This window comes from Grammomys surdaster, unplaced genomic scaffold (genome assembly GCF_004785775.1).
Source record: "Grammomys surdaster isolate TR1022 unplaced genomic scaffold, NIH_TR_1.0 149, whole genome shotgun sequence".
Taxonomy (NCBI): domain Eukaryota; kingdom Metazoa; phylum Chordata; class Mammalia; order Rodentia; family Muridae; genus Grammomys; species Grammomys surdaster.
In genome coordinates this window covers 6,336,176-6,357,714 of record NW_021604607.1, presented here as the reverse complement: position 1 = coordinate 6,357,714, position 21,539 = coordinate 6,336,176, and the positions used below count along the sequence as shown (strand labels likewise).

At 35.6% G+C, this 21,539-nt stretch overlaps 1 pseudogene; it reads left to right on the top strand.

Annotated features, from left to right (window-relative positions):
• Window positions 1-935: 935 nt before the first annotated feature.
• LOC114619254 overlaps window positions 936-21,539 on the top strand; it is a 48,395-nt pseudogene continuing 27,791 nt past the window's right edge.

The following is a 21,539-nucleotide window of genomic DNA, read 5'->3' as shown; positions in this document are numbered from 1 at the left end:
CTATCAAGCCCCAAGGCCTCCAGTTCCTTTACCGGATAAAGAGATTTTCTTTCTGAGGCCTCTTCTCCCTTCCTGTGCTTCTCTCCCAGGGCCTCTTGTCCCTTTTTGCATTTCTCTCCCAGGGCCTCTTGTCCCTTTTTGCATTTCTCTCCCAGGGCCTCTTCTCCCTTCCTGCATTTCTCTCCCAGGGCGTCCTTTCCCTTATCTCTCACTTCCACGGACTGAGCGGCTTTGGAAGGGTCTTTTTTCTTAGGCATGCCTTTTCTTTTTTCTTTCTGAGCTCCTAACCTTTTATCCTGCTCTGTTTCTGACATGCTGTCTTGTAACACCTCTAGCACTCCCTGACCTGCCATGATAGTTGGGCAGCACTTCTCATCTTGTAAGCACGATCTTACTAGCCTCCACAGAGGCCCAGTCCCAGGCTTCAATTTTCCATTCTGTTGTTCTCTAATTAAATCACCCTCCAATTTGTCCCAGGAGGCGAGTGTTAGCGACCCTGAGCATATATACCAGGGCGCCACGCGATCGACCTCCCTCACAAACCCCTCTAACGTTTTTGTAGAGACTTTTAATTCATGCTGTTGCAAAAGCAACTGAAGCGCTGTGATCACCGAATGCGAAGCTCCCATGTTGCTCTCTTATCTACGAGAGAATCTGACACACAGGGAGGGGTACCGTGGCTTATCTATGTCCGACTAACCGTGCCCAACGGCGGCTGGGGGCCTGAAGCGGTGGTACTGGCTCAGGCGGAGGCAGGATTTAACAAGAGAATCGGTGGAAACAAAACGAAACCAAAAGGAAGAGAATGAGTGCTGGCACAACGACAATGAGAGCCTCTACAGTGCCTAGTAATTGGGGAGAGAGATGAGATAGATCAAGACCAAACATACCTCTCAAAGCTTACCTTCATCTGCAGTTCTGAATCCTCCTTGCGAATGGGGGATCTCCTCAGCACCGGCGATGGTGAGTTCCCGGGTTTTGGCACCAGCTGTGACCCGCGCAATCGTCTCGCCAGCAAGAATGCACGCGGACACCAGGATCCTTCTGCAGCAAGAGTTTATTGCGATGTGAAGAGGAAGACCCCGGGCCCCAAAAAGGCACTGCTTATATATACCCTGGAGCGGTGTGTTCATTTCTGGTTGGCTGCTTGCTCAGGAATGCATATTACGCCCCGGGATGGGCCGTGATTTGGCGCGCATTCACCACTTGCACAATGCACAGTTCATCTGTAAACTTGGGAGAGCATCGGATGCCAGCGCCATCTTATAATGGTGAATACTGTCACCGCTCACCGTGGCTCTTCACATGAAAGGCCCACTTTGAGTTGTCAGTCAGGACTGACAAAGAGGCTCCACAAATATTACAGACTATGTCTTAGCCTTGGTTTTCCATGAGAGGTAGAAAGTAAGTCCTTATTGCTCAAGATATTGTACACCCAAAACACAGGTCCTTAATGCAACTTCCCTCCAAACCAGGTTTCATAGTACCAGAAGATTCCATGCATGCTAATAAAAAAGAATTCAACTAAAAAATCTACTCAGTTATGATGCCTATGAACCCCAATGACCAGTTTGATACAATAACACTAAAGATGCAGTTGTAGCACAAGTATCTTAGTAGTAACCACCAGCTCTTTCATTGAATTTAAGACTCAACAAGAGCAAAACCACGCCTGGTACTTGATATCTAGCCAACTTCCCTGTCCTAGTAAGTTATGGATCTTGAAAAACTTAAAACTACCATTTTACTATACTTTAAATATTATCCTGATATTTCATGCCTAATAAAAAGATTTTTTCTTTGCAGCATATGGAGACCATTGGACTTTATCCTAACAAATCAAAATGAAAAGTTGTATAGACAAGTCCTAATGGATACATCTACAAAAAAAAATCTGCATCTACAATGATTATGGGGACATTGTAGAAAGAGGGGGTAAAAGATTGTAAGAGCCAGAAAATTACCATTTGCTGTGATACTCTGATTCCTAACATTGTAGAAGTTATAGCTGTAGGATGTCACAAACATCATGACTAACTCAACAGGACCAGAACAATAATAACAAAAGATAAACCAAACTGGTCAGGGCTATAAAGCTTTAAAAATACTCTTCTCAAAGAATTTCAGGCAACTAATAAACTCTGAGAGTGGAAAAATAGTCTTTTTCTAGGACCAGCATTTCAACTGGTTATCATTAGCAGATATTCAGCCCAGAAGACATATATACAGTAAGATAATATAGTGTGTATGTGTGTGTGTGCATGTGCCTGTGTGTGTGCGCACAACAACAATTAATCAACAGAGGCCATTAATTTGTAAAAAGAACAACATATGGGGAGGAAAGAAATACATGCAACAATTTGAAACAAAGAAAATAGGGGAAATGATGTAATTGTGTCACAATCTCAAAGGTGAAATAAGAAATAAAAAAAATCAGATATGCTAAATTAAGAGAGTGATAAATTAACAGCTGTGCATGACTGAGAATAAAAAATATAATTAAAATAGAAAATTTATATGGGAGAAATAACTGTATATTTAGTTCCCCCTGTACATACATTGAATTAGTGATATTAAAAGGAATGGTTCACTGAACTAAGTAATGAATTTTTCTTTTTATCTATAGACTAAAGCTATCAACTTCAAAAAATATAGAACACAACTATTCTACTTTTTATATACAAAGCAATATTGATAAAATAAGGCTTTGAAGAAAACTTGGGTTTCTCATTAAATATCATTGAATTCAAATATATAATTTAGAAGGCAGGGATATTGAACTCAGTGTTTTATTCTAGAAATAAAGACACATTGAAGAAAATTGCACATGGTTTTGTTTTTCAGAACAATTTGGTTGGTGGTTTCTCACACACAAATTTTTTTGGTGTGGTTTTAAGAATCAAAAATTAATTTATGTCAGATAAAATTCAAGAAAATAAACTTAAATGAAAAATATAATTCCAAGAGAGAGGCTATGTTGGCAAGGACCCATTGATTAAAACTGTAACATTGGAGAGAGATTGGAATGTTGAAAGTCAAGAGGATAATTACCTCATGTTGGCCTAATTCTAGCTCTCCTGAACAGTCATTCCCTTGCCTAGTGTTATGTTGTAACTACCATTCTCTGAAGAATCGTTAAGATCCTTTTAAAATGTATTAACTTAGTAGACCACTAGCTTCCACCATCTCCAAAAACAAGAATGCCATCAAATAGCAACTTAGATCTATAGAAAAATCTTCTACCATCTTGGTGTGCCTTTCTCTCTAAATTACTCACAAATTTTTAAATTGACTTGATTTATGACTTTCTTTGTTCTGCAAAACAAAACAATTTCAGGAAACTACTTCCATGTTGTAACATGAAATTTGGAATAACCAACATTTGTGTTCCAGGGCTATAATTCACTCTTAATTCCTGTAAGATGCAAGCTTTTCATTTTGTGTCATTCTCTGTTTCTCTGAAGTTTACTTTCATAACATTTGTTGATTTGCTTGACATAATCACATCATTCAAATAAAAAAACTTTACTTCAGCATCAGGGGAAAAGGAAAGTAATTTTGGGTTATAGTGGAGTAACTGAAGGGCAAGCAGGAGGTAACTGTGTGGTTTACATAGAAACTAGCAGCCGGGCAGCGGTGGGCAGTGGTGTGCAGTGGTGGTGCACTCCTTTCATTCCAGCACTCGTGAGGCAGAGGCAGGTGGATTTCCGAGTTTGAGGCCAGCCTGGTCTACAGAGTGAGGTCCAGGATAGCCAGGGCTATACAGAGAAACCTTGTCTCGAAAAACCAAAACCCCAAAACCGAGAGAGAGAGAGAGAGAGAGAGAGAGAAAGAGAGAGAGAGAAAGAGAGAGAGAGAAAGAGAGAGAGAGAGAGACAGAGACAGAGAGAGAGACAGAGAGACAGAGAGAGAAAGAGAGAGAGACAGAGAGACAGGGAGAGAGAGAGAGAGAGAGAGAGAGAGAGAGAGGGGACAGAGAGAGAGAGAGACAGAGAGAGAGACAGAGTGACAGAGAGACAGAGAGACAGAGACTAGTAGTCTTTTTTTTTTATTTGGAAATTTTTGTCCTGAAAAAAAAAAAAAGAGGAAAACCAACAACAGCAACAACAAGGGAAAATCTTATTTATGGAATGGTGCTTCCAAACAGTGGACACACAAAATTAGAAAATAAAGATGGATAATTACAAATCTATAATCTTTATCACCACATGAAGTGGTTGCCACTAAGGGCAGGTGGGTTAGACTGTGGCCTAGAGGTCACCCTGCAAACTCTTTCTCAGTCTACTGAATTTTATTTAATATCTTTTGTATGTGTGAGAATTTTCCACAGTGTAAGCGCCGGTGTAGCTTAAAAGATATTCATTTTCCCAGTTTTCCTCTAGGTTCAAACACATGAATAGGGTCATAACAATAGCACATGGATATAGCAGGAGATTTCAATTTGAAGAACCATGCTAGACAAAAGGGAAATGTTTACGGAATTCATCCTTCTGAAGGGGGAAGAGGATAGTAGGGAAACAGTACTTTCTGGGACATCTATTGCCATGTCTGCAGTGATGTCCTATACTGGTGTTAACTTTACAGACTGCAGAGCATCTTAAGTGGTAGGGCTACTGTGGATTTCACTGGGTTGTCAAAAGGATGGGTTTAAGGACTGTTCATGGTAATGTAGGCTTAAAGCTTCATGTTCTGAGTTATAAGGATTTCCTCTAAGTATGTTTGTATTCCTTCTGATCTTAGATAGTTAAGATGAATTCTATTATCACCAAAGACCATGACTAATATGACATTGCTAACTGTTGTACCACTTTTTCATTTCACCATTATCAGATACCTTTTCTAACAATGGAAGATTCCAATAATTATAACCTTCCTACTGTATTTAATTTACATTAAAACAATGAACACTGAGGTTTTGAGTCTCTCAGTAGAATGGTCTTATAGTAAATTTCACTGGATTTTCTGTCAAAATAGTTTCCAAAATAAAGTTGTTTGGCATGGCAAATAAAAATATATTTGAGGCATATACTGAAAAGATGGTTCTCAGTGATATCAAATTTAAATAGACCTTCTCTATTTTATCTTACAACAGGAAACAAATATTCAAATAAAGAAAAATAATGAATTCAAAAGAATTCCTATGCCATAAACACATTGTAGTTGCTCAATCTATTATTGTTTTCTGAAATTAAATATATACTTAGTAGAATCAGTGACATACATGGGAGTCACATATATTTATTTCATTAGTATTAGATATTTCCTGAAAATTATCATTATAAATGTCAAGTTTACTTAAAATAAATCAATACTCAAGACAGGATAGACTAAAACCATTTCCTTATAAAATAATGTAATGTCAAATATTACTTTTATATATATTTGTCTTTGTCATTTATACAAATATTAAGTAATAAATTCTGATATATTACTCAAGTCTAAAAATTGTCATTTCCCATATTTTAAGGCAAGGAGTCAAACTTTGTCATTGACAAATATGTTTTGAACCTTTTGGGGGTGTAATTATTTCAGGTCATATAAAACACCATAGAAATAGTGGACCATAGGCAAATTTTACAAGGCACCTAAACTTTCTGAGAAATACTTTTTTCCTTCAGAAATAACAAATTAATAACCTTTGTTTAGTAGTGGCTTGTAAAATCTGAATGAGTGAATTATTTGCAATTCCATGTATATTTAGAAAGAAACACAAAGGGAAATGAAAAAAATGAAGTGTCAGGCCAGCTGAACAAAGAAATATGCATAATCTTCTAAAAACATGCTACACATTATTTTACGCCTGTACTTGGGCATACTCTGCTTATTATGGAATGAAGTGTCTGTCAGTTGGGAAGTGTAGTTAAATTACCCACACTTTTAGGCAAAAAATCCCAACAAACAACACTCATCCTTTTAAATCAGAAGAAAATTTGTTTCAGAATTATAAAACCAGTGGGAGCAGAAATGGAAGAGGGAGTAGAAATTAAAATGTCAACTCTTCTGAGGCAACATTGCTATTTCATTTATATAAACAGTTTGAAAATGATAAATACGCTATATTCAAACAATAGCTATCATTTTCTGTGTGAAGCTTACATAGTAACATCTAAAGACAGTTTTTATTTTAAGGTATTGACATTTCTGCACAAGATAAAAGTATAGAACATTGTTTAAGTGTTAGATGTGCAAGTGTTTGTGTTTGTAGTCTGGAAATACACCCATATCCAATTTCTTTGTCAAGCATGCTCTATTGGGATGGAAAGGAATTGAAACAAGCTGTTGCAGTATTTGAGAAACTTTGAATTTTCTTAGAGCTCATCTTTTCAGGAAGGCTTATAGGCCTGACTGAGATCTATAAAGCATGTAATTATGGTTGTCATAATAAACCCTTAACTGAAGGAATAAGTCAATGAGTTTGCCTGACTTTTGACATGATATTCAACTCTATCTATACTGTATTCATAGACTTATTCCATCATCTTTAACAGAGTGATGGATTTTGATGATAAAATACTATAATTGCACTCACTGCAATAAGCATTAATGCTGTCATTCTTCAGCTGCTCATTTTGCTACATCTTTACTTTAGCAGAGTTATTATCAGTGAACTCAGAATGTGTGGCACAGATACATTCTATCTAAGAGATGTGCAAAATCTCATCCTAGTTCTTGACCTACTTTTTACAGTTCTGAGTTTAGACAGGTATGAAGAGACAGAGGCAATTGTGAATCTGGTGATCTTGAAATTCTGATGCACATAATGTCAAAGGCTAAGTACCAGCAACTTTATGTTTTCAGAATCTCAAACATGACAGAAAAGTGTCATGAAGAGCAAGTGTTTGGGAAGATCGTCCACTAAATAAGTTAAAGCCTTTTAAATATGACTTTCACAAGTGTGCTTTTAAATATGACTTTCATCTAAACCATTCCAAAAGTTTAGGTTGAGTATCCAAAGCTGGTCTTAGCTAAAATGAAATTTTGTTTTGGTTTACAACTACAAGTGTGATCTGAGAATTCCTGAGAGCAGTGAACCACTTTCAAGGGGTCCAAGAGACATTTTTAGGGGTCAGAAAATCTTCCTTTAATCCATGGTCATGTGTGAACATTTTTTATATATGTCGAGATGACAAATTAAAAAGAAATTTTATACCAAAGCAAATGTAAAATTTTAATGATTTTATATTAAAATAATCTTAGTGATAGTTGCAAAAAATATGAGCAATGATATTTTTCTTCGGTTTTGTTTTGGAAAACACTGTTACTTTTCATAAGATGTTGTTTCTTGTTATATTAAAGTTTATTAATTATCCATCTCAAACATATATAGTCTCTGCTTAAATTTTATTATCAAATATCAACAGCTATAACCCACATAAACCAACAAACTTTGGAGTCTTAAGTACCTTTTTAAGATCTTTAGGATCTGGAATATTTTAAAAAAATTCATTATATTTATTTATCTTGTGTGTGTGTGTGTGTGTGTGTGTGTAGGTACATGCATGCTGTCACATAAGTGTTGAGGTGAGAGGAGTTTTTTCTTTTCTTCCACCACACATATACCAATAATACAGCTCAGGTTTTCAGATTTGGCCATAATGCATTGAAACATCTTGCTTGCTCAATGATACAATATTAGAGGGAAAAACTGAAAATTATATTTAAATATGGTCCTCCTTGGCAAACAAGATAATCTGTGAAAATGTCATTCAGCTTGAACAGTGTCTGTTTATTCTTCATATTTTAATTGAAACAAAAAATGTATTTAATGAGTAACATAAATATGTACATATATTATACGTACACATACATGCATACATATAAGTTTATTTAATGAATCAAGTTTTTTCTTTATTCTCATAGAGTCTTCAGGCCTCAAAGTTACTCCATGTCCTCTTTTCTTTCAGTTAGCATATTTGTTTAGTCCTCATGTGCTCACAGATATTTGAATCTGGAATTGATATCCAGAAGGTCACTAATTTTTGTTTCTTTTATGAATTGGAAATAATGAGGTTTTTGGCTCTTGTTTTATAAGAAGCAAAAATCAAAGTATGGATGCTAGAAACATGAAAGTATAGATAGGACATGGTACAAGAATACAACAGTAATAATCTATATTTTGATTACTGTTATGATTACTTTGGTTTCTTATAAAAGTTTAAACAAAAAATTATGGACCTCAGACCTATCAAGAGAATGTTTATAACACAGCTGAGGAGGGGCAGTATCTTTAACAATATGTGATTACAGTGCATGTTATTTTATTTTGTCAATAGAATAAAAATGAATCTTAACTGAAGTGATAAGCGTTTAAAAATTAAAGCAAGATCTTCAGATAGACTAAGAGTTCTGTGGGGCCACATAATCTTTAGTAGGTAGTTGTAAGTTGATAGGTAAGTCAATTTCTTTCCTCATTAAGTTTTGCTACATATTTTATTGGACAGAATTATTGTACAATGATAGGAGATCATAACTTCTTATCTGCAATAAGTTTGCTTTTCTGAATCTATTAACATTGTGTGGAAATCTAAGAGTTCTGAAAAATGATATAAAAGTTTTAAATTATGTCAGATATATTAGACCTATAAGACATGGTGCAGTATATGGTGCATTCCTCAAACTATGCAGCAAGTAAAACATTTCATTTATACCATGCTATACAGAACAAAGTTTTTTGTAATCATGCATTTAAAATAATTGACATGTATACTTCTTGAAGATTTATGAATCTACTTTTGTTTCTTTTTGTAGAAATTATTTCTATGAAACATGTTTATTTTCCTAATGTCTTTGAAACACGTGTCAAATAGACCTGGAGCTCCCCTTTATTGTCAAGGTCTGTGCCTCTTGACAATCTCAATGTTTTCTGTGCATCAAGGAGAATATTCCTCAGCTGTCTTTTAAACCATAATGGGGCTAAATATTGGGCTTACAGATTCAAACATATATATATAATATATGACTATAAGATATCATATGTAGCCGGGCAGTGGTGGTGCACGCCTTTAATCCCAGCACTTGGGAGGCAGAGGCAGGCGGATTTCTGAGTTCGAGGCCAGCCTGGTCTACAGAGTGAGTTCCAGGACAGCCAGGGCTAAACAGAGAAACCCTGTCTTGAAAAACCAAAAAAAAAAAAAAAAAAAAAGATATCATATGTATATATTATACACATTATATATTATATAATATATAGTATTACATGTGTAATAGATACATAGATTACATGTATTATACTGTGTATAATATAATTATATACCACATATAATCTATAGATATTATAATTCTGTACTATGATAATATATGTACTATATATTATACAACATAATACAATACATCATATAACATTATAATCTAATATATGTCCTTTATATTATATAATATATATAATATATATGTTATACAATGTATTATATATTCATTACACATTATATATCATATACATTCTATGTTATGTATTAATTGTATATACTCAGTGTGATAAAATATCCTGCAGCAATCATCTATTTTATATTATGAATATATAAATTGTTTCAGGTTGGCAAATATTTGACCATTCTGTTAACTCCAAGATTGAGTTATTTACTGAACAAACCTGTTTCTAGTTGTAGTATTGCTCAGTAACCTTTAATCCCTCTGACTGGAACACAAACATGCCTTAGTCGACACCTTTAATCTTAAACATAAGGTAAAGTTAGTTTGTAGAAAGAAGTACCCACATTTGAAAATAATGTCAAAATTAGTGGCCGACAAAGTGACAGTCAATGAAAGATTTCACAGAGTTGGGCATGCACAATCTCAAGAGATGAGAGAATAAAGGGATGCTATGTAAGAGAGCAGTGAGGGAAGAGAAAGAGGGAAGGAGAAAGAGAGAGAGAGAGACAGACAGAGAGACAGAGAGAGACAGAGGGGGGAGGGGGAAGGGAAGGGGGAGGGGAAGGAGGAGGGGTAGGGGGAGGGGAAGGGAAGAGAGGGAGAGGGAGAGGGAGAGAGAGAAAGAGACAGAGGGGGGAGGGGGAGGGGAAGGAGGAGGGGGAGGGGAAGGGGAAGGGAAGAGAGGGAGGGGAAGGGAGAGAGGGAGAGGGAGAGGGAGAGGGAGAGGGAGAGGGAGAGAGAGAGAGAGAGAGAGAGAGAGAGGTGTGCAGAAGGGAACAATTTTACAGAGACATGTTGAAGAAAGAAGAAGCCAGGCACATGTAAAGTCAGAATTATCCAGATGAGAAGGAGCCAGAAGATTTAGCACAGACTGCTAGAATTTGTATGACACAAGCAGAGCAATTTGGGAGAAGCTGAGGGAAGCCAGATTGAATCGGTGTGGAGAGGAGTTTGAGCCAGAATAGGTGAGTTGAATCAGTCAGTGAGAATTCAAAAAGCAAGCAAGCAAGCAAACAAAACAAAACAAAACAAAACAAAACAAAACAAAACAAAAATACCTAGTAATGGGAGAGCTTATTCAGTAATAAGTACCAGAAACTAAAAGCATTCTTGGCCTAGATTAGATTGCACATAGGACAAAACCTTCCTGGACTTGTCCCAGGTTAGCCAAGGAAAGCACTAAGCATCAGGAGAATAAAATATACTGTTACAAAAAATTGTAATTACATGACCAATAGGTCAATTTTTGTCTAGCCTTAAGTTCTAGGTAATAAGTAAATTAATTAAATTATACTTTACAAAAGACACACGTGTGTCCTATTTTTATTAAACAAAACTGTGATTACCATTTTTGGTATTTGAAGATAGAAGCTTTCAAAACAATATTACAACTGGCAACAGACACTTAAACAGTAGTAATTATAGAGTTTACAAGGACTGTCATTAGCTAGTTTGCAAATTAGAGATGTGATTTCCTCAGTAGTTTTGGTTTTTTAGAGTCACAGAATATTTAAATGATACATTTTATGTTTTCTACTGCCCTAAGTCATATTTCTAAATATCTTAGTCTGTCATACAATATGCATGCATCATTCTGAGAAAGATGACAAAAGAATACTTGTTCATGGATTTAGCTAGAATTTCATGGAGGTAAAATGGCTTCAATTGAACCCATTCTGGCTTACTGTGCAAGAAAAGTGCTAAGCTGCCAAATCAGGTAATTTCCTGATTCAGAGTCCTAACTTCAATCAAATCCATGGCACAAGGTAGTGATTTCATACTTGAACATGCCTCATTAACTCTGAAGGTTTGTTCTGTTACACAGTAGTTTCAAGCCATAGTTCTGAAGTATGTATGCCTTAAATGAAGTTATATAAAATTTCCAGGTGACACTACTAGTCATGGTTTAAGAACCACATAGACATCTACAAAAGGCAATCAATAGTCATACTTAGTGTAGAATGAACCATAATTGGTAATTTCCAGCTATCTTGTGGATATATGACTACAAAAGATATACTCAGAATGTCTATGCAGAAACAAAAAGTACAAAAATGGAAATGAATACCAAGTTACTAAAAAGAGTATTGACCTGATTTATAGTCAAGGGAGAACACAGAATTTGTTCATATGACAAATTGTTTTATTTGTTAAAAGCAAACTAACTTTCCCAGAACTGAGTTTTTCTGTTCCTTTAACCCATCACTGAGAGGAATGCTTCCTAAAAATATAAGTATCAATTTAGTGATGTATAACATTTATTTAAATTTAATCAATTTTTGCAACCAGTAACTGCATGTAATTTCAAGAAGGGTTAAGTGAGTAAATAAAACTTTAAAATTCAGACATATATTGCCTTTCAATTGAGTTATCATTTCAAAATAATCTATTTTCTGTTTCAACAAGTTAGTGAATGTCTAAAAATCACTATTAAGTCATGTTTTGCTGAGAATTGTTGCCACCAGCAGCTACAGACCACCAGGTTCACCTGAAAGAGAGGCTGGGAAAGGACAGGAGGGCGGGAAGAGATGAAGCCAGGACAAAGGTTTCTGATCGAGGCTCAATGCTTTAATGTTCAGCTTTCAATTTAAAGGGGGTAACCCACCCCCACCCCCAGAGTTCCTTCTGGCTTCATCCGGCTGGGGGTGAGCACTGGGGGTGAGCAGAAACCATCCTGCTGGAGGTGAGAGGAATCCACACAGGTAATTGCTCAAAGCAAGCTCAGCAGGCAGTCTATTCTTCTCAGCTCGTGTACCAGGCTACAGGCAGCCAGAAAGGCGCCAAGGCCAAAGCAAGCACTGCCTCTGCCAAGGGCAGGAAATGCCCAGGCCATACCTCCAGAGTCCTATTGTTTGGTCTATTGTGGTAAACAAGGTCTCATCTCTTAGGCCTGCTCAAGGCTGGGGGAAGGGCACAGAGAATGTTGAAAGCTGCTTGATTTTTTTGTTCGCAGGCCTTCTTTAGATCTGTAACCTCTAGGTAAAGTATATAGAATTGTTATTTCTGGACTTCAAGAACAGCACTCTCACTTTTTTCAGATATTCTCAAAAGGTAACTTCCTTTCTCTTTAACCATGAAGGGTAGACCACCTAGTTAGCAATTCTTGTCCTCTCCTGAGAGCTCACAGTCCCATTTTATTCACAACATGATGCCAGTGTCATTACTTCTCAGTCTCTGTCTTCTGTGAACACTGGGAACCTCTTGAGACATGTCATCTCTATCACTAATGTCGATACTCATTTGCTTTCTTCAAGGTCCACAGCACCAACCTATAATTCTGCTCCAGTGACAGTCACATTGACAGAGTGACTAAGTGATCTAACAATCATTTAGGCCTCTAATATCTGTATGCCTAGTGAAAATAAATAGCAATTTTCCAAATGTTTGTTGGCAAGTTAAAAATGAAGCTAATTAATAATACATCGGTAATACACCACCCATCAAATATCAGAACCTACAAGTTAATATTAAGAAGGTGAATTTATTTAATTTGAAATCATCTGTTTTTTTTGTAGATAAATTATCTCTAGAATACAAATTCTTTTATGATCCAAATTAAAATTGAGCTTATGGACTATTTTTCTTTGAATTATCTCATTAAGATTATTGTTGTTTAGTTTTTAAAAAAAATGGAGAATTTCAAATCACTCTACAGGGAGCCCCAAATCACTTACCTGAAAATGCAAGTAAAAATGAATTTAAATTTCAGAAAATTTCAAATTTTGGAAAGATTTTCAACTTAAATTATACATTATACGTATTGCAGATACGGAATACAAATATTAATGTTTCTATAATGAAATACTTTAATTATTTCTGTTATAGTTTGAAATTATCTTTTACCCCTTCCTTTTGCTTCTAAACGCTTACATTCACAAAATTGAGGACATGGTTTGCTAGTCACAGTCATAGTAAAGTAAAAAAAAAAAAAAATGTAGCTTTCTTCATCACCATGGGTGCCACTCATATTCCATTAATTTCTATGACTGAAGTAAGAGGATTAGACATAGTTTCACTCTATTTCATATTGAAAATATAATGTGGATAGTAAATTTTGTAACCTGGCACCTTGCAGAACAGTGCTTGACAATTATTTCTCCTTCTTACTAGAATACTGTTGATGCTAAATGTCAAAAAAAAAAATTGTGGAATACAGATTCTTGTACTTGAAATGTAATGTCAGCTTGATAGTGTCATTTGTAATAGCTTCAGGGCAACATGTTTTTCAAATTGCATATGTAATCTTTTGCATGGGTAATAATATTTTGCTAAAAAACAAAAGAATCAGTCAAAATAGTCCCTTTAGAAAGATTTTAATTTGCTGTATATAATGTATACAGATATAGATAAATCTCCTTGAATATATATATATATATATACATATATATATATATATATGTAAACACAGACTATACATGACTGCCAACTGCTCACAATTTTAAGCTAAACATCTAGAAAAATGTCTAAGAAGAAATATTGATAGGGATAGTCACTTTATAATACACTTCCAAGATAAATCAGCAAGGGAGACATTATTGGATACATACATGCAAAAAATTAACTTATTCTTCCCTCTGTAACAGATGGATACATTATTTCAAAATGGACTGTAGGTAAAAATATTCAGGAATAAACTATAACAATGTTATGAGAAAATACTGGTTCTATAGAGGTTCAAACTTTTCTGTATACGCTTTGCGTTTTACTCTTCTTATTTTATTCTGTTGAGAGTCATGTCTTACTTTGTTCCACTCATGTACACTGTTGTTATGACTATGGCTCACTAGTAAAACTTAAAATCAGGTATAGTGACCCCTCTGTCATCATTCATTTTGCTAAGGATTGTTTTGCCATTCAGGACCTTATGTGCATCTCAATAAATCTGAGCAATACTTTGTTGTTCCTGTTGTTTTTTGATTTTGTTTGTCTTTTGTTATTGTTGTTTGATTTTTCAGTTTCTCTGAACAAATGAAGATTTTCACTGAAGCTTTGGATTCCCTTTAGCAAGAAATCACCTCATTTCACAATATTAATTCTGTTGATCCATGAATATAAGCACAATTTTCATCTTCTGTTTTCTTTAATTTCTTTAGTATTTAACATTTTTAATTATAGATATCTTTTACTTACTTCGTTAGGTTTAGAAGAGAGATTTAGTTATAGTTTTAATTGTATTGCTTATTATAATAAGAAATAAAAGTTGCTATGTTCATTTGATTTAATTTTGGTAGGGCACATGTGTATTTAAATATAGTTGATTTAAATTTTTCCAAATAATTACCATAGAAAATTTTGCCGGGCAGTGGTGGCGCATGCCTTCAATCTCAAAGGAGTTACAACTCACAGGTTGAGAACCCCTGGTCTAAAACAATGACAAAGAAAAAAACATAAGGAAATTTGAATATAAGAACTCACTATCCGCTGGGCAGTGGTGGCGCACACCTTTAATCCCAGCACTTGGGAGGCAGAGGCAGGTGGATTTCTGAGTTCGAGGCCAGCCTGGTCTACAGAGTGAGTTCCAGGACAGCCAGGACTATACAGAGAAACCCTGTCTCGAAAAACCAAAAAAAAAAATTTTTTTTTTCAAAATATCTCTTAATGATCCCTTGAATTTCATGGTGTTTGCTATATTTTTTCAATTTACAGTTCTAATTTGGTCATTTTGCTAATTATGTTAGTTTGGTAAGTGCTTATCTGTCTCTCTCATTTTCATAAAGACTCAACTTTTGGCTCTATTGATATTCTTTTCCCATTTCAATTTTTTCAAATTTCTACCTTAATATTTGTTATGTTTTTCTGTTTACTAATTTTGAGCTTAGCCTATTCTCATTTATTGTTATGAAGTGCATCACTGATTAAGTTTTTGAAGTGTAACTTATTTTTATTATAATCATTTATAATATGTACTTTTAAATATATATTACTTTTTTCCTAAATATCGACTGCTCATTCTACTTAGTGTTACTTGAATATGTTTTCTCACAGATATTTACTATTGAATACCTAATAGGTATGCTTTTTCCTGGGGAAGACACTTTCTCCCAAATCATCATTCTTAAGTTGCTTTTAGTTCTTTATATAGTGTTGAGGTGTAGTAGTCTTTTCCCTGTCCATTTTAGTATGCCAATTTTGTTGTCCTTCTTCACCTAATACTTAACCACTCATGTTAATGAGATTTGTGATTAATGATTTTATGTGCATGCATTCTGACATTACTAGAGAAAGTCTCTCAGAGAAAACTCCCTTCTCTCACAGTGTTTCCTGAGCCTTAGGTGGGCAAGTTATTTCTAGATATATCCATTAGGATTGGCTTCTACAACTCTAAATTGTACCTGCGTGTGTTCTGTAATTCTATCTGTCTATTCCAAAGAGAAGGTTACTCGAGGTAGAGTGAGGCCTACACTTATCTATACACAAGGCCAAATATTTGAAGCTGGTTTAATAAAGTGTTTATTGGTTTTAGGATGTCCTTTAAGATCCAGGACTTTACTACCTTTGCGTAGTTGGCTACATTTCCAGTACTAGGAATGATTTCTTTTTTGTTAACAGTGATTACATCCACTTAGAGAGCTGTTGGTTGCTGACAAACTATCCATGAAACTTCTGTACCGTAATGGTTATCGTACCACATTAATCATTGATGTAGATCACAGATAGGAGTCTTGGTTACTTCTCTCCTTTCATAGCTGGAATGGTGTCTTCTGGTATCACGAAACCTAATTTGTAGGGAGGATGCATTCAGGTTAGTTCCAGCTCACAGTCTTCTGTTGAGGGCCAGCAGCCACAGTCGACCGGGTTCACCTGAAAGAGAGGCTGGGAATGGAAGAGGGACAGGACTGCGGGAAGAGATGAAGCCAGGACAAAGGTCGAGGCTCAATGCTTTAATGTTCAGCTTCTAATTTAAAGGGGATAACCCACCCCCACCCCCAGAGTTCCTTCTTGCTTCAGCTGGCTGGGGGCTGAAACCATCCTGCTGGAGGTGAGAGGAATCCATCCTGCTGGGGGTGAGGGGAATCCATACTTAATTGCAGGCCAGAGATGTCAAGGTGAGCTCAGCAGGCAGTCTATTCTTTTCAGCTTCTGTACCAGGCTACAGACAGCCAAGGAGCCGCCAGGGTAGGCAACACCAAGGCAGGCAAAGTCCTATTGTTTGGTCTATTGTGGTAAACAAGGTCTCTCAGGCCTGCTCAAGTCTGGGGGAAGGGCACAGTCTTCTGTTCCCTGTGCCTGAGCCTCATTGTATCTTCAGTAATAAGGAGCCACCTTCTACCTCTCAGGAAGTGCCAAGGAATATAGACTGAAATAATATGGGAGTGTCTTGGACAAGCCTGACTGACAGTTCAAAGGGAAAATTCCCTTCCAGGTATTAGAATGTTTGTTAGGAGGTCTATCTGCCCTTAGAGGAAGCATTGTCAGTTCAAATTAGAACATTTTATTTGAATTCTATATGTATATTTATATAGGGATTCATATACATTATAGGTTTTCTTAGGCAACTAGCTAGTAGTTTGAGCCCTTATGACCTTTTCAATCATCTTTCTTGTTATTTAGCCTCTTCAGTATTTATCTTCCACCTCCCTAATTCAAGTCCCTATTTTTGCCGTTTCCTTGACCACATCACCTATACCCTGCTATTTCTCTTTCTATCAATACCACACTTCTTACTCTGTCAGGGGTCCCTTTTTACTTTCTTTGTTTCTGTTGTTCTTGAAGAATATGTACTCAGATATGAAGATTTAGAGCTAGGAGCCCCTGGTGAAAGAAAATATGTGTATTTTTTTCTGAATCTGAGATACTTCATTAAACATAATCTTTTCTAATTCCGTAGTACCTGCAATGCTGATAATTTTTTCTCATAGCCAAATTCTGTAGTGTATATTTGTCACAATTTCAATATTCATTCACTAGTTAAAAGGAATGTAGTTTGTTTCTTCTATTTGTTAGCAAATGTGACTAGAACAATACTGAATATTGCTATGCAAGTATATGTGGAGTAGGATATTGAGTCATTTGGACATTAGCCTTTGAGTGGTACAACTGGGTCATATAATAGATTTAATTTTAATTATTTGGAGAATTTTTCATATTGATTTTAATAGTGTCAGCATGCGTTGGCAATACATAGAGTGAATGATTTTGTAGATGTTTTCATCATATTCATCTCTTTCCCTCCCCCATCCCTCCCAATTTTAATCCTTATTTTCTACCCACATACTTTTAATTCTCCTATTTCTTTTTTTTTTTTTTTTTACTACAAATTTACTTTATGCTGGCCATATATTTTTGGACATGCAGCCTTCAACAGAGTACAGGATAATATTCTGTAATAATAATAATAAATACACAATGTAATAATAATAATAATAATAACAATACAATACAATAGAAAAACCCAAATCTCCCTTTTCCATAAGCTAACAATTGGAATAGAACTACTTGATTGTATCCCACAAGTGCTGGTGCTATGTTCCAATTTCAGTTTATTTTAGGAATTGTTGTGCTTCCCTTTCCATCCTATAATACTGTGCTGTCAATGTTTATGTGTTTGCTCATTTTCTTGTTGTTGATTTCTAGTTTTATTTCACTGTGGTATGTAGATTATAAGAACTTTTAATTTTTTGTATCTTCAAAGAAAAAATTGCATTTTAAAATATAATCAACGCTAGAATAAATTCCATGTAATACTGAAAAAATGTGTATTTTGCAAACATAGATGTAAAATACTTGGTAACTTGGAGGTTCCAATAATTGGTATATGTATATCCATGTCATTTACTTACAGTACTATTTAATCCTGAGGTATATTTGTTGATTTTTTCAATCCACATGACTGTCACTTGTTAGATTGAGCTAGGTGTTAGTCATTGACTATTATCATGTGATAATCAATCTGAACCATTATATCACTATTGTTTATTTGATAGAATCAAGGTTTAAAAATGTTATATTAATAGACTATTCCCTTAACAAAATGGGTTTGATAGTATTAATCTCCTTTCTCCTTTGTGGAAAAGTTGAGAAGTAACAGACTTTCCAAAAATGTTTGGCAGAATCTAGCAGTTAACTTATTGAGCTGTAAGGTATTCTTTGTGGAGAGACTACCTGCGGCATCATATTTGCTTTAAGAATTAACAATAGTGAAATCTTTAACTATTGTTGCACAAGAGTTAGAGTAAATAATTGATAACATTGATTAAATGAATATAAGACACTTCTGACCACCAGGAGAATGATGAGTAGACTAAACAGGGAGCCTACATGAAACGTCCTTGTTAGAACTATGTCAGACAGGAGTTTTACCTAGAATTTATAAATAAAGAACTGTGAACATTAAACATCAAGAATAACATCTCAAATTGCTCACGAAATCACTCATCAATGAACTGAGAGTAGAATTACCCAAAGGAATACCATAAATGGTTAACAAATATGTTGGTTGTGTTTAATATTCTTAACCATCAGGTATTCTATTTCCTACCACACATATATTTGTACATCCATATTTTCACAACAGCAAGGAGATAGAAAAACCTTTAATTTCCATCCACATGTAACTGAAATATGAAAATGTGGTTCACATATACAGTAGGAATTGTCTGTAAATTATAAAACCAGGAGGAAAATGAATGAAGCTGCAAAGGTTAGGTGAGATAATTTCAACTTAGTAGGACAAATGTCACATGTTATTTCCCATATGTACATTGTAGCTTCTTTCATATATTTACTATTGTTTAAATGTGTAGAAACAGAAGGCAATGAACTAGAAAGGGGAAAATGAGAGAAGAACAACGGTTTTAAGGAAGCAGAATGGGAACAGTAATTAATACAAAATATGTGAAGAATCAAAACAGAAAATAATGGGATAGAAGGCTGCAATCAAACAGAGAGATGAGAGAGAAGCAGAAAGGAGGACAATCAAAGCAAACTGTATATAATCATTCTATAATAAAACTTGCTAACTTATAAATAAAATTCCTCTAAATTAATGGTGCTAGTTTGAAAATTCCATTTCTAGATTAAAGTATTTTGATGATGATTAAATTATTAATGATGTTACATAATTTTGAAGGAACTGCCATTTAAAAATATCAAACAAAGATGCCTTATAATCTAATAAGTGAAACACAAATCACTCAGTATAGTTCCTCCTAATAGAGTAACTACTTATTTTTAAACAGTTTTAAGGATGAAAGGTAGAGTACTAATATTTATGCAGAATAATTAGTATGAAAAAGACTCATTTTACACTAGCAGGAATATATGAATAATTACCCCAAAAGATGTATCTGAGAATTCAATATTAAAACATGCATTGTGATCTTAAAAGGGCAGACAATGATAACAGGGAATGTGCTGTTTCTTTATTTTTTGAGATAAGGACTCATGCATCTAGGTTGGTCTGATACTGATGATGTAGCTGAGGATGGCATTTTTTTTTTCTGATCTTTCTTCTTTTGCTTTCTATGTGCTGAGCTTTCAGGTATGCACCACCATTCATTGGTCATGAAGTGTTAGATTCTGGGCTTTGAAATAAAGATTTTAGCCAGATAAGCACTGTCTATTCTGAACTATATGGAAAGCATACTAAAGTGATATTTATTTGTTTATCTGAACGATTTTACTTTAACTGAATCAGGCAAGACACTTAGTTTTAGATACGCATCCAATTTTTTCTCATGGGATGATGTGGAGTTTTTAGCACTACCTTCAATTTTGCTTTCTTTTGATTCTTTGTTTTTTGAATAAAACTCTGCCAGTGATCCATCACAAACTAACTAGAGGAAATACAAGAAAATTGCAATGATCTTACTGGTCTTGACTGTTGGGTAAATATTTAACCCTTTTAATACTTGATGGCAGAGAACAGCATGGTGCAATGTTTTTTGATTCTCAGTCTGTTTCCATTTAATGCTATGTGTGTGCACTCATTAGCCTAACCCGTCTCTTTAATGCATAGCTGTTAGAAGTCTGAAATGAATGTCCATTTATTTGGCCAAAGATAAAACACCTTGGTTCTACTCTTTTGAATGGCTCAATGATCATAAAGGACCTATTTTTTCTAGTAAGTGATTAAAAATGAGAGTGACGTTTTATAATCATATCTTTTGTTTCCCAAAACCAGGCGGATAATGAATGATGTCAATCATAAGAATCAAATGTTCTTCCTACCTACCTTCTTGGCCAGTGGCATACTGCTTAATGCTTAACCTGTTTTTAGGTAATTATTAGTCAAGGAGAATCTCTCCTCTCAAATAAATTATGAGTTTATTTGATAGGTAAACTATAATCAGGCTGGACTTTTACTGAAGTTTTGAAATCAATTACTCTACTTTTCAAGTTATGTAGACTCCAATTTTATAATTATAGCCTGTAATCTTAGAAGGTGTAACCAATATTTGCCCCTCAATGCCCTTGCCGCTGGCTTCCACAGATGTGGTCAGGGAAACATTCACTTGCTGGCAGCAAGGCATTTCTTATGAACTCCATTTCTTCTTAGCTGTCTGCTTAGTGGCTGAGAATACATGAGACTTCTCACTGAGGACGGGTTAGCTGCTGAATAAAACAATGTGACAAAAAAAAAGCATAGATTTTTCTGTGTTCCTCTGTACTTCTTTGTCTTTGACTCTTTATATCTCTCTAATTCAGAGTGATATTTTTATGGAAAACTTTGTGTTAAACTCTATGGCAGGTTGTTTTTTGCTTTAACATTTGTTTTTAAGTACTGTACTGTGTTTTTAAGCCTAAGCTAAGTTTTCTGTGTGCTATATTTTTAAACTCTCTTTCTCCTCCCTCCTTCCCTCCTTCCCTCCCTCTCTTTCTCCCCTCCCTCCCTCTCCCTCCCTCTCTCTCCCTCTTCCTCTCCTCCCTCTTCCTCTCCTCCCTCTCCCTCTCCTCCCTCCCCCTCTCCTCCCTCTCCCTCTCCTCCCTCTCCCTCTCCTCCCTCTTCCTCTTCTCCCTCTCTTCCCTCTCCCACTCCTCCCTCTCCCTCTCCTCCCTCTCCTCCCTCTCCCTCTCCTCCCTCTCCTCCCTCTCCCTCTCCTCCCTCTCCCTCTCCTCTCTCTCCCTCTCCTCCCTCTCCCTCTCCTCCCTCTCCTCCCTCTCCCTCTCCTCCCTCTCCTCCCTCTCCCTCTCCTCCCTCTCCTCCCTCTCCTCCCTCTCCCTCTCCTCCC